This window comes from Triturus cristatus, chromosome 3_1 (genome assembly GCF_964204655.1).
Source record: "Triturus cristatus chromosome 3_1, aTriCri1.1, whole genome shotgun sequence".
NCBI lineage: Eukaryota > Metazoa > Chordata > Amphibia > Caudata > Salamandridae > Triturus > Triturus cristatus.
Genome location: NC_140583.1, coordinates 256,324,374 through 256,337,492, shown reverse-complemented (window position 1 = coordinate 256,337,492; position 13,119 = coordinate 256,324,374). Strand labels below are relative to the sequence as shown.

Sequence of the window (13,119 nt, the reverse complement as noted above, 5' to 3'; positions counted from 1 at the left end):
AGCATTAACCAGTGCTTAATTTGAGCTGGTGGATGTTGGTGCAGGCCCAAGTACTCGTTTTTGGGGAACGGCACTTATTTTCACCTTAACAGGTTGCTTTGATCCAGAGAAGGAGAGAGAAAAACACAAAAAGGGGAAAGAAAAAGACAGAGTAACAGTGACACAGCAGAAAGCATAGATCTAAATGAAGCTTTAAGAGTGAGACAAAAAACAGGGAATATCTGGTGGAGAAATATTGCGGGAAAGAATGGTCGCACACCCGGGTACTAAAGTGTTCGACTTTTATTTGATCTCTTTAGTAAGGGAGGTTTGGGCACTAGCAGGGTTGGTCGTCTGGGCACAAGTATGGGCTGTAAGCGAGGTAAAACAGAGGAGTAAAGTGGGGGGTTAGGCAGAAATCTCCCTGGTTTTTATTACTGCATGTGATTTCTCTTGTTCAGTCAGATCTTTATGGTCTCCAAATAGCCTGAATGCGAACTCCCTAAATAATAGGCGGAAGCGCACAGCAATTTTTGAATGGCTAAAAATAAATCACAATTCTCCATTGGAACTTCTCCGAGAAACCCACTTAGTTCGCAGAAACAAAGCTTGTTGTTACAACTTTTCATCACCGTCTGCTGCCATCCGTAGGGCGGCCATTTTTATTAATTAAAAGACACCAAATTGACAGTTTTGAGGGAATTTTTTGAATGGGCACCCAGAGTCGGTAACTAATAGTGCCCCTAAAATGGGCCAGCAACAAACACATGTAGTATCTTATTATGGGTCTCTAGTAGATGACTCTGTAGCTCTCTGGGAGCTAGGTTGGCAATTAGCCGAGCTACCTGGCTGAGATTTTAAAGGAGAATACTTGAATTTCCTTTCCGATATTGAACTTGATTCATCTAATACTGGACATCTTCGTTCTACAGTATACAAAAAGTGATCGGTTGAATACTTTAACTAATCTCAGCCATTGGTAATTACTCAGACGTCGTCCCAGTCTATTGTTGTTATTTTGCACACAAAGGAACCTCAGTTTAGACCCAACCATATGGAAATCAGTGTTGACCCTGCTCTAATGGGATTATTGCCGCCAAAATTGCCAGCCTACGTCTTCCTCAACCGGAACAGGTCTTGACTTGTTTGCTTTTGAGTTCAAAGAGAATCTGGTTGGCAGCCTGGGCTGGTCTGTTCTTATTGGGGTATTCAGATAAAACAGGTAAATTCAACAGGAAGAGACCTGAACGACTCTGATTGGCCTAAAATTATGAACTTTACTTACATTGCATCAGGCAGCTCTAATTCATATCAAATGTCATTTTTCAGGTCGAGCTTAATACACAGAGCATGTCTGTTGTGAGACATATTGTGGGGTTACCCAGAACATACATGGGCTTGGAGCCATCTATTGCTTACCATTGGTTGGTTTTACTGACGCACTTATTTTCCTGCTTTTATTTGACGACTTTTAAGTCAATGTTTTGTTTATTTTTTACATTGAGCATTGTGTTTGAATGCCTGGTTCTCATTCTCTCTTTCAGGGAACTACTTTTTTCTTTTTGTGTAAGCATTCCATGAGAGTGCATGTGTTTTCCATCTCTCTCCCTTGTGCACTCCTCCTTCCCTAAATTGCACTCACCTGTTGTTTCTTCTCCCTACCCTTGCCCTCCTTGTTGCTTCCTTCCACCAACATCCTCCTCTATGCCACCCCTAAATAAACGCTTTTGCTTGCTCGCCCCAGATCTTCTCCCCATGCCACTCTACATTGCTCTTGCACCCAGTGCTTCCCTCCCTACCACCGCTCTCTGTGTTGCTTCCCCTTACTCGTGCACATTTCTCTTACCTGTTGCTTCTACTCCCCTGTACCTTCCTCTCTCACCCAATGCTTCACCTCCCGCCCTGTATACCCCATAGCTTTGTTGCCTGTGTGCTTCTCCGCTGGGCACACTACATTCCTCTCTCACCAGTTGCTTCTCCCCTGTATTCCCACCCTCCATGTTGCTTCCCCCTTGCATCCTCTTCTCTCGACCGTTGCTTCTCCTCCCCATACCCGAAGTTTCTTCGCACCAGCCCCTCCACCCCTGCCATGTTGCTTCCCGCAGACTACCATGTTTCTTACCCCTATCCAGTTTCTTCCCTCACAAACCGGCCCTCAGTGTTGCTCACCTGCACCACGTTGCAACAAAAACAAGCATTGGCATAGCCAATAGGTCTCGCTTTTGGGACCTTATAAGTATTTAGTTATGCAGCAGAATATCCTTGGTGCAACAACACCAACTGTTGCATGGCTAAACACTTATAAGGTCCCAAATGCGAGACCTATTGGCTATGCCAATGCTTGTTTAATTTCACTTTCAGCCATGCTGCAGAACAGGCGTGCTTCTATACAACATGGTTAAAGAAAATAACATTGACAATGTCCATAGATCCCAGCTAGGCGAGACCTATTGGTTTGCCAGTGCTTATTCATATTCCTGCTGTCTGTGTTGATCTAAAATAAATAAAAGGAAAAAAGGTATTGAATTCTAAATTTCAGCTGTTTGCTACCATCGACCCTCAACCTTTAGCTACTTTATTCTGAGTACCATTAAGATCCTCAGCAAAGAAGTCACTCAGATGGAACTAATTCTTACCTTTATATGTTGGACTAAGTGTGACTAACACTAACTCCCAATTCCCTTCAAATCACATGCTTAATTGTAAATTGTATTTGTTATTGTTGTTTTGGATGTTTGTCGTGGTTGATTGCACAATTCTTTGATAGAAAGTACTTGACCTGTGGTGCACCAATGGAACAGTACTTTTAGTTTATTCATAGGAAATTATTAACAAAGCACTTTTTGCGAGTAAGTGTCCAGCTCATAACATAGATGTAACTTGATATTAAATTTCCATCAGGAAGCTCTGCATACTCCAAGACGGCAAAAGTGAAATCAGGGGTGTGCGCTCGCCGGCAAACACGCGAGTGGTGCGCGCGCAGCACCGCCAAAAGTGAAAGTAATCACCCTCCAGATGGCGCCTCGGGTGCTGAAAGCTGGCAGCTGTGCACGTTCACTCTCGCGTGAACTCAAATTTTAGGCCAGCAAAAGCCGGTGGGTAGCACTTTAAAAACCCACTTACTAAATGTCTCGCCTGAGATAGCGCATGCGCTGGCTCAGGCAAGACCTAAAAGTGGTTTTCTTCATTTTGTAGGCACACTTGTTGCATGCGCCTACAAAATGAAATTACCACCACATTATAGCCACTTAAAAAAAATAATAATAATTCCTGTAGCCATACTGTATAACATTGTAGTTGCGGTACATCATGGCTAATAATCATTGGCAAAGCCAACAACTCCCAATGGTGAGCCCTACTGGTTTTGTTAATGCATGTTAATAAATGGATGTTCTATTACACCCCTCAAAAACGTAACATATTTTCTTCTCGGATTTCTCCAGCTTGTAGATGTGCAAAAATAATTCTGTAGGGGACTGCAAGCATATGTTCTTTGAATGCCCCCATTTAACTAAATTATGGGACAACATTTTACCATTCTCAAGTGTAAAACTTGGAGTCCAACTTGCACTTTTTCCATAAGCGATTTTTCAGGGTTTTGCCAAAAAAGAAAACTGGCCACAAAACACGGGCAAATTATGCTTTTTTTGAAAGTGTTGCTCGCTTGCTCCTTAAGAACCACCTGTTGGAAACCCCTTGTTTCGCCCTCCTTGGGCGAATGGAATATGCTTTGTTTCAACGTATATGCAAAACATAATTACACAACAATATATGGGGCATTTTCTATTAGGTTATTATGTTTTTGTTAATGTTTTCTGAAAGTACAACAATAGCTTCTCCTTTCGATTAGATTTGTTATTTAAATGTTTTCTTCCCTTCAGGCTGTCTGTTATTTCTTGACTTTTAGATGTATTGTTCATAAAAGTAACAATAAAAAACGGCTTCACACACAACCCCCTTTTAATCAGTACTACAGTTTCCACGTACACCCCATTTTTGTCTCCTGCCTTGGAGCATTGTTGCAAGCATGACCTGATTTCTCTCGAAAATGTTATCTTACTCCTATGCCCAACATCGCCCCTACCCCCCTAGGAGTCTTTTATTATGAACTCTAACTTTTAAAGTACTATTTCTGATTTCAAAATACTTATTTTGCTATGTTTTTCCTCATGGCATGCAGTGGTGGAGCGGGTGTGATTGGGGGTGGACTAGAGGAGCCTTTCAGGAGAAGCATGATCTTGAGCCCTAACCTTCAGGGCAAGCTGAGTCCTCCAGAGACTACCCTGCATTCCTCCACATCAAAGCAAAGGTGTCACCTTGAGTACCAAGCATAGCCCCTACAGTTAAACACACCTCTGGACCTAGAGGCTGGAATGGGATCCAAAACAGTCTGTGATATTTATTGCACTGCATAACTGCATTATATAATTGCATGCATAGATGTTTGAATGTCACTATGTTGTATTCTGACATAGTCATAGAACGAGCTGTGAAGGTTCTATGAGAGTCAGTTGCTGCTGTAATGAGCTGTGAAGTAGCTGGTGGTTTCTGCCTTCTCCTTGTCCTCAAATAAACACCTCCTACCTGAATCCTGGAGTCTGTGATTTAACTTAAGAGAAGAGTTAACAGTAGGGACGAGGCGCCTCACTGCTCAGGAAAACACTGGCTGTTCCCATCTTTACTCATCTTAAACAATTGACCACCAAACTGGAATCGGAAACTCACACTGCAGTTTTATACTAAGGTTGTCCGATTGAAATCGACCTAATCGGAATCAAGGTGAGACCCACTACATTGAAGGAAAAAAAATTCTATTTAAGGTTTTTGTCACTTCGCTTGTGTACATATTCCTCCTAGCGCCCACTTTTCATGAGCTCCTCGGGACAGGGCCCATTCCATCTACACGCACTTCCAAATGTCACTTGTCAAATGCACAGTGTACTCATACACTTACGGTGCCATTTGTGACTGACATCGTTACAAAATCTATTATGGTATGACATAATTTAAGAAGGAGAATTTTTCTCTTTATGTTCTACATGCTAGACAGTTGTTGGTTGGCATGCACTACATTTGGACGACCATTTTGTTTAGGGACATCTTCCGTGAGCTTAACAGGCAAAGCTTCAGTACATACACTGGAATACGCATGTTTATGACTTTCAAAGGTCGCAGATGGATAATGTTATCTTTCCTTGCATTTGCCACTCATACTGCACGATATAACGGATCATATTGGAAAATTTATCAAACTAAAGGTACTGTGACTTTGATTGGGAACAATATTTAAAAAACTGTATCCTTATCTTCCTGACGGTGAACTTGTACCCGCGTCCACATTGACATTGTCTGTCAATAAGGCAGTTCTGTGCTGTGAAATACTTGTCCCAATTATGCACTAACTACCTTTAGTATGTCTGGGAAAAGCATATCACGTTCCCCACAATTTCTGTCTGAAAAAGGAGTTCCTGTAGTGACATGGAACAGGGAACAGTGGTAGAAACATTTGATTCTTATATCCTTACCACTTGGGGAGAAACCTTTTCTAGCCATCAAGTAGAACGCTGTCTTGCTTCACAGTTTAGGTGTTGAAGGTAGAAATGTATCTGAGAGTTTAGATGAAATGCCGGTTGGGAACCAGCTCACTTATATAAAATGTCAGTGATGATGTTGGAGAAACATTTCACTGAACAAATCAATGTGGTCCTGGAGAGGCACAGGTTTTACAAAGGGTACAAGGCAAAACAAAGAAGATAGAAAGTTATGTTGCTTCTTTAACAGCACTGACGTGCATGTGTGAATTTGAAGCCCTCACTGATTATTTGATGAGAGATCAGCTTGTTAGGTGCACTAATAATCAGAGGGTGCAAGATGAGTTACTCGCCAAAAATCCTAACTTGAAGTAGGTAGTGCCTATAATAGTGGGAATGAAGAATACCACAGTTTGGGTGCGTGAAATGAGAGATGAGAAAAATAATGATGTATCCAAAATGAGAGATGCAACTGAGATTCAGAGTGGAATGCATGCTAGGCTAAAATTTGGTGAGGTTAGTGAGATGAGTGAGGTGAGTGTACTACAAATGCATTCTGATAATAAAGCTATGAGTAAGGAAAACAAGGATGTTAGAGAGTTTTGAGGAAAATGTTTTAGGTGTGGTAGTGAAGGCTATTTTTCCAACAGTACAGGATGTTTCGCCAGGTTTGGAAACTGTAAACATGTGGATAAAAGGATCATTACACCAGAGTTTGCAGGAGTGGTAAAGTACAAAATTTGTCACCTGCAGAAACAGAAAAGACAATGAATTTAAATGTTAAAGCAAATAGTACCATCGACGGTGATCCACTTATCATGCCTGAATGTGAAGCTATTATTGGGGGAAAACCAATAAATCTTCTGGCTGATTCAGAATCTCCGTACACCATGGTTGGGGATAAAATCTGTAATGATCCAGTTTAGATAGAGAGAGACAGTGGAGAAACTTTACATTGCAAAAAGTGGAGCTAATGAGCTGGGCTGGCATCACCAAGGTGATATAGGCATTACACTGAACCTTAATTCTCCACGAAAAAATCCTTTTACTGTCCGAACTTGATGAGAATACTGACAAATATCAAGAATTCTGTCAGGTATTTGCAGATGATCTAGGCGTACTGAAAGGTTTCGAACATAAAATGATTCAAAAGAAAATGCTGTTCCATCAGTGCTTAAAGTCAGGAAGGTTCCTAACTTAATGCTGGGCCCTTTGAAGAAGAAACTGGAGAAACTCCTTGAGGGTATTATTATAGAAGAGATAGAGTTATCAGAATTGTTTGCTCCAGTAGTATTAGCCCCAAAGGATAGTGGAAAAAAATAAGGATGTGTGTAGACCAACATTAGCTGAATGGGTATATATGGGTGGATAGACACCGTGTTGTGGTCAGGTCTCCTCGCACCACTGTTTTTACATTGCAGGCTCAATGACCACATCCCGGATTCCTGGAAAGGCGCTATCATTCATCCTATTTACGAAAGTGGTAAAAGAAATGACCCAAAAAATTATAGAATGAAAGCCGTTCTTGATATCGAATCCAAATACTACGCCAGCATTTTACGAGAAGAACTGTCAACCTGGGTCAAATCATCACAGTGTCTCCCCTTCAACCAGACCGTCTTCGTAGCTAATTCAGGCACAACCAGCAACCTATTGACATTAACTGTTCTGATGGAAAAGGCAAGAGGTTAGTCTTATACAACTATACTGCTGCTTCGACCACTTCAAGGCAGCTTTTGACCGGGTGCCACGCGGCCGCCTATGGCAAAAATTAGAGCACTGGGGTATACCCCCGCCCTCTTACAAGCCATAATCCAACTCCACACACAGACCTGGATAAGAATAAAGCTGGGCGACGGGTCCCATGTTTCAAAAAAGACCGAAACAGGAAGCGATGTTAAACAAGGCTGCGTCTTGGCGCCCCTTCTTTTTAACCTGTTCATCTCGGACCTCTCTCCCATACTTGATAAGGTTAACTCCCATCCGCCTCAACTGGACGGAACCCGCATCAGCAACTTGTTATATGCTGACGACCTTGTGTTACTGAGCCACACAAAGGTAGGCCTGCAGAGGCTTTTCGACGAACTCCTTCCCTACACACTTGACAATGCTCTCGGATTGAATCTGTCAAAAACAAAAATAATTCATTTCAGAAAACAGAAGCGGCGGAACAACGGGGGTTTTTTCAACAATAAAAGCATCAATACAATGCCACACTATAAATATTTAGGAATTTTCCTTGACTCCAGAGGTTCCCTCACCAAACCAAAAGATGCCGTCAAGGCTAAAGCACTGTCGTTTGAGGTTGCGTCTGCAAAACTCTCAAAACATCTACTAGGCCTTGACCTTCAAGGTGATGAAGGTCAAGATCACCAATTCCCTATCATACGGACATGAGATTATGTTGGGCTCAACAAACTTCTTATTAAATAAATCAACCACCAGAACCTTTAAGCGAGCATGGAGCCTGCCGAGGTCGTCATCTCCGGCACAAGTCAGATTAGAACTCGGCCTGCTAGATCACAATGGCGTCGAGGCCGGTTCTTTTATCAAGTTCTGCAATAGACTGCACGACTTTCGGGATGGCAGTCTTGTGACCAAACTCTGGGATGAAATAACAACCAGCGCATTCAGCCAAAAATATCGGCACCACTTGGCCCACTCCCTACATTTACTCGGAGTCACGGAATATTGGGGAACAAATCCATCACAACAGGCATAGAAGACTGTAATTAAGCGAAGTGTTCGGCTCTGGTCTTTCCACTCCGACAGGGCAAAATTATCCAGAAGGAAACATGCCTGGGCTGTTGTATCTGATTACAAACCGGGGGTTGAGTCATCCTACCTATCAAGCACATACTCACTCTTTTGGAAGGTTAAGTTCATTGGCCTAAGTCTAGGCGAGTGGCCCTTTCTAAAATATTTGCCACAATGGCGACGCTCCAGTCTCAATATCGAATGCAGGGAATGCGGCTATCACTCCGAAAGCATGGAGCACATAGCCTGCACATGCCCAGCTCTGCTTAACGACAGAAGGACTTTACTGCGAGAGGAGTAGAACAAACTAGGTGCGCGCTCATGTCGTCAGGATATAATAGCGGCTATGAACCAAGAAAACATAAAGCTGAACATTCGGTTCACCAAATTTGTCATCAGAGCTGCTAAAATGTTGGGGAAAGAGAAGGCAGCAAATCTTCCGCCGGTTGGCCTTGCCACTTCTTTGTAATAAAAACTCTAGCGGCCACCGGCCCCCTTCAGCGAGGCCTACCTGGACATAGTCTTCAGTATTTTAAAACTAGCTGTCATATTTATTTGTCCCTTCTTTTAGACTTTCTTAAAACCATTCCGTGACTGTTATATTATCCAATGAGCTTGATCCGTAAAAGACAAATGAATATTCGGACAATTTTTTTCAACCCTTTTTTATCGCAAGATTACTGCACTGTTTTTGCACCAACCGGGGCCCTATTCTGCTCCTTTAAAAAAAAAAATTGTATACGTATCCATGGGTCACACGGTTTTAACATTTTGTTATGGTTTTTAGTAATCAAACAATAAATTTGAATTTGACACCGCTTCCATATATTCCCGGAAATTTAGCGACATTAGGGGTAGATAGATTGTTTCATGTGATAGATAATTCCACTACATTTCACCAGATGTATCTACATAAAGATTCAAGACATCTTACCTCATTTGTCGCCCCTCTGGAAGCAATCCGAATGCTATTTGGGCTGGCTTCAGCAGTGGCATGTTTCCAGAGGGTGATAATGAATGTTCTGAAAGGAATAACCATTGTTTTTACCTTCCAACATGACATTTTGGTGTCTGGGGCTGACCGGGCTGAACATGATCACATTCTGAGGTTCGTGTTCATAGGGATGCGGGAGTATGCTTGCATGTTAAAAAAAAAAAAGAGAGAAATATAAACTTGGAATGACATCTGTCACCTATCTAGGGTACACCCTTTCTTGTGAAGGGATGAGGCCAAAGTTGTAGTTAGAAACATTGTTGATTCACCCTCACCAGTTAACAAGGATCAGGTGAGATCAGTTTTGGGTTTAGCTGAGTTATGTTCCAAGTTTATTCCTAACATTGCTGATGTGTAAATTGAATGCCCATGATTAAGAGGTGGATGAAGATCTATTTGATTTCAATTTTCTTGTGAAGTATGTACATGGTGCAAGTAACAAGGCTGCAGACTGTTTAGCCAGGTGTACTCATGCCCACTGAAGCAGAATAAAATCCCCATTCTTTGGTTTGTTGGGTAAAATAAAATGCACTGACTGAGGATGAATGGGGCCAAGACAGTAACAATAACAACGTTTTTAAATATGTTGCCCAGTATGTGATCGAAGGTTGGCCAGATTATAAGCATTTGTCTCATTCACTTGAAGGTTTTTGGAATGTGCATAAGGAGCTGAGTCTTGATGGAGAAAACATTTTAGAGGTTCTAGAGCTATATCACCACTAAGACCAAGGGAGAAGGTAATGAATTTGGCTCATGAAGGACATCTTGGTAAGAGTTTAACCAAATACATATATTTATTTATTTATAACATTTTGTATAGCGCGAACAAGATCCAGGTGTCAGGTTCTAGCAGGTAAGCAACTTCTCACCTGTGTTTCTGCAGAGACGCCCCGGAACTGTCGACAAGATCCGCCAAGTCCCCTGATTACCACTTGCACATATCAGACTCTATGTAACAAGGGCAACCCGGGGAAGAGGGGAAACAAAACAAGGAAAGGAAGAGACAAAAAAAAGGGGAAGGAAGTCCTCAGGTCGTCACTGCTTCCAGAGTATGTTCCTCAACGTAAATGCAATAAAGAGGAGGTTTTAGAACACAGAATATACCCCTGGCTCTTCCTTTACCTCTTCGAACCCTTTAAACTCATACCTTAATAACTCCCTCTTCCCATCTGGGATCCCTGACTACTCTCAGGTAAGGTAAGGCAATAGCGAGGCTGCATAAACAAGGAAAACAGAAACAGAATCAACACACAGAGTAATGTTTCATATAGCTATATGTGTCTCCTTCATATACTTCGCTCACCACATTATATGTTCGCTGTCTTAGTGAAGAGAGTCTAGACTTCTCAAGTAGGTCACCCAGGTGAGTTAGGCAAAGGCCCACCGTGTCATAGGGCATGGATATGCACTAGGTGTCGACTAATACAGGTAGTCTTTAAAGCAAACATAAGGTATGTACAATAATGAAGAACATAAGATAATGAAGCAGCGGAACTTCCGCTGTTACCGGTGTACTGCTTTTGTGTGCTTCATATACGGAAGTCCATGTAGATTACACCGGAGAGGCTGAGTAGGTATCGCAGTGTCCACAATCCTCCTACTAATCCAGCAGGGGGGAGCGATGTTGCCTCTATTAACAAGGGGATAGGAATTGGGACTCCGGAGTCTGGCGCAGGAAAGTAAAGAGCAGAAGATGGGACCCCGGGACAGAGCGTCCAACACCGAGTCCGGTGATAAGCCTCTACTCCGGCCAATGAGCGGGGCACTAATCCGGCTCGTGGGCGGGCTCGACAACCTCCAACACAACTTCGGGGCTGAACCGCTCTTACCGGAACCCTCCTCCCTAGCTCCCTTCCACACTACCAGCGGACCAAATATAGGACTCGCAAGAGTAAATCAGGGGGAGAATATGAACTGGCACTGCACAGGCAGTGTGTCACGGACGGAGACGGGACTCCGATCAAAGACGCAGGCAAAGGATTGGAATCTTCCAAGCGAAGGGCTTCAGGAAGCGGAGAGTTCAGGATCCGGAACGCAAAGCGTGTGTTCCGCGGGAAGTCAGGCTTTTAAGGTTGCCTGACTTGTCTGCGCATGCGCAGGCCTCCGATGTATTCCTGTTCCGGAGCAACGGCAATCCTGACACAGGAGGGTATCAGAGCGCTTCACAGTTGAGGTAGGTAGAATACCAAGGTGTGACAAGAGCAAAACATTACAAATAGGTTCAATATAAACATTACCACTAGGTTCTAGACGAGAGCACGACAACAAAATGATTCAGAACATTTGCAAACCAGATAGGATAGTTCCAACAATAGAAAGGCATAGGCAATGTCCACAGTAACAGTAGTAGCATGCCAATCCTATTAAACCCCAGATTACATAAAAGTAACAGATAGCGATCAAACAATGGGAGAGAGACATTCCATAAATAGCATACTGAGGTGTGGAATGGCCTGTTCCTACTGTTAAACCCAGAAGTGTAACTTTGAACTGGAAAGTCATATAATCAGAGAAGAGAGCAGTATTGAGGCAACTGACCCTGGACTTTATAGCAGGAATTTCAGCATTAGACTTTTTTTCACTTTGTTTTTGAAGGAAGCGGTGGATGGGATTCGGCGAACTTCCGGTGGAAGGGAATTCCAAATCTTTGGGGCCATGCCCGAGAATGCTCTGTTACTCGTTTTCTTTTTGTGGAAGATTTGAGGTTTCAGGAGAAGTGAGTTTGCACTTTGAGACGGACGGCCACCCCCTGATAATTCAAGTTTGTGAGCCAGATAGATGGGGGTCTGGCAGTGCAGTGCTTTGTGAGTCAGGCAAGAGATCTTTAGTTATATTCTAGCTTCGTAAGGTAACCAATTTAGGGATTTTAATGCTGGGGATATGTGCTCATTTCTTTTTGTCCCAGTAATCAATCTGGCTGTGGCATTAATGGAAGTCGTAGGTGGAAGCAAGCTTTGTTTGTGGAGACCGCAAAGATTGGAGCTGCCGTAATCAAGCCTTGGTAATACTAAAGCGTGAACCGCCCATTTGAAGTCTTCCTGTGGGAGGAATGGTTTCTCTGTCTGGGGTGATTCCTAGAGATTTAGCAGAGTCGATAATGTGGGGGGAGCAGTTGAAGGCTGACAGGTGATGGATCCAGAGGTCAATCTTGGGGGCATGGGTAGGGGGACCAATGAGGAGGAATTCTGTTTTGGAGGTGTTGAGCATGAGGTCGTTTTCAGTGAGCCAGTTTTGGGTGTTCATCAAGATGGAGTTGAGTGAAATGAAGACTTCCGGGGAGGAGACGTTCAAATAAAATTGGGTGTCATCTGCGCACATGTGAAAGAGAATGTTCACTGAGTTCAGGGCATTAGCTATAGGTTCCAAGAAAAGATTGAAGAGTATGGGAGAAAGGGCGGACACTTGTGGAACCCCCAAAAGGACTGTAGATGGCTGAGATAGGGATTGATTAATTTTGACTCTTTGGGATCTGTTGTGGAGAAAGGAATAGAACCATTGCAAGACCACACCTGATAGACCCATCCGGTGTTCTAGAGTGGAGAGTAGATTGCTGTGGTTAACAGTGTCGAAGGCAGAAGATAGGTCAAGGAGAATGAGGAGGCAGGATTAATTTTGGTCAAGCAACTTTAAAATGTCGTCCAAGATGTGAGAGAGTGCCAATTCTGTACTGTGGCCACTCCAAAGCCTGATTGGTGTTGATCCAGCAGTTGGAATTTCTCAATGTGAGCACAGAGTTGAGATTGCACACACTTTTCTTAGATTTTCGCCAGTGTGGGGATGTTGGAGATAGGAACGTAAGTTATTCAGATCACAACTGTCTGCGTTTGATTTTTTTTTAGAATGGGGGATACTTGTGCA

The 13,119-nt window shown here is 43.0% G+C and overlaps 1 long non-coding RNA gene across 1 annotated transcript in view; it reads left to right on the top strand.

The window, feature by feature from the left end:
* LOC146860053 (uncharacterized) overlaps window positions 1-4,566 on the top strand; it is a 206,664-nt gene extending 202,098 nt beyond the window's left edge. Inside the window, exon 5 of the long non-coding RNA XR_014978780.1 lies at window positions 4,160-4,566. This is a non-coding gene — a long non-coding RNA (uncharacterized LOC146860053). The remainder of the gene's footprint in view (window positions 1-4,159) is intronic.
* The last annotated feature ends 8,553 nt before the right edge of the window (window positions 4,567-13,119 follow it).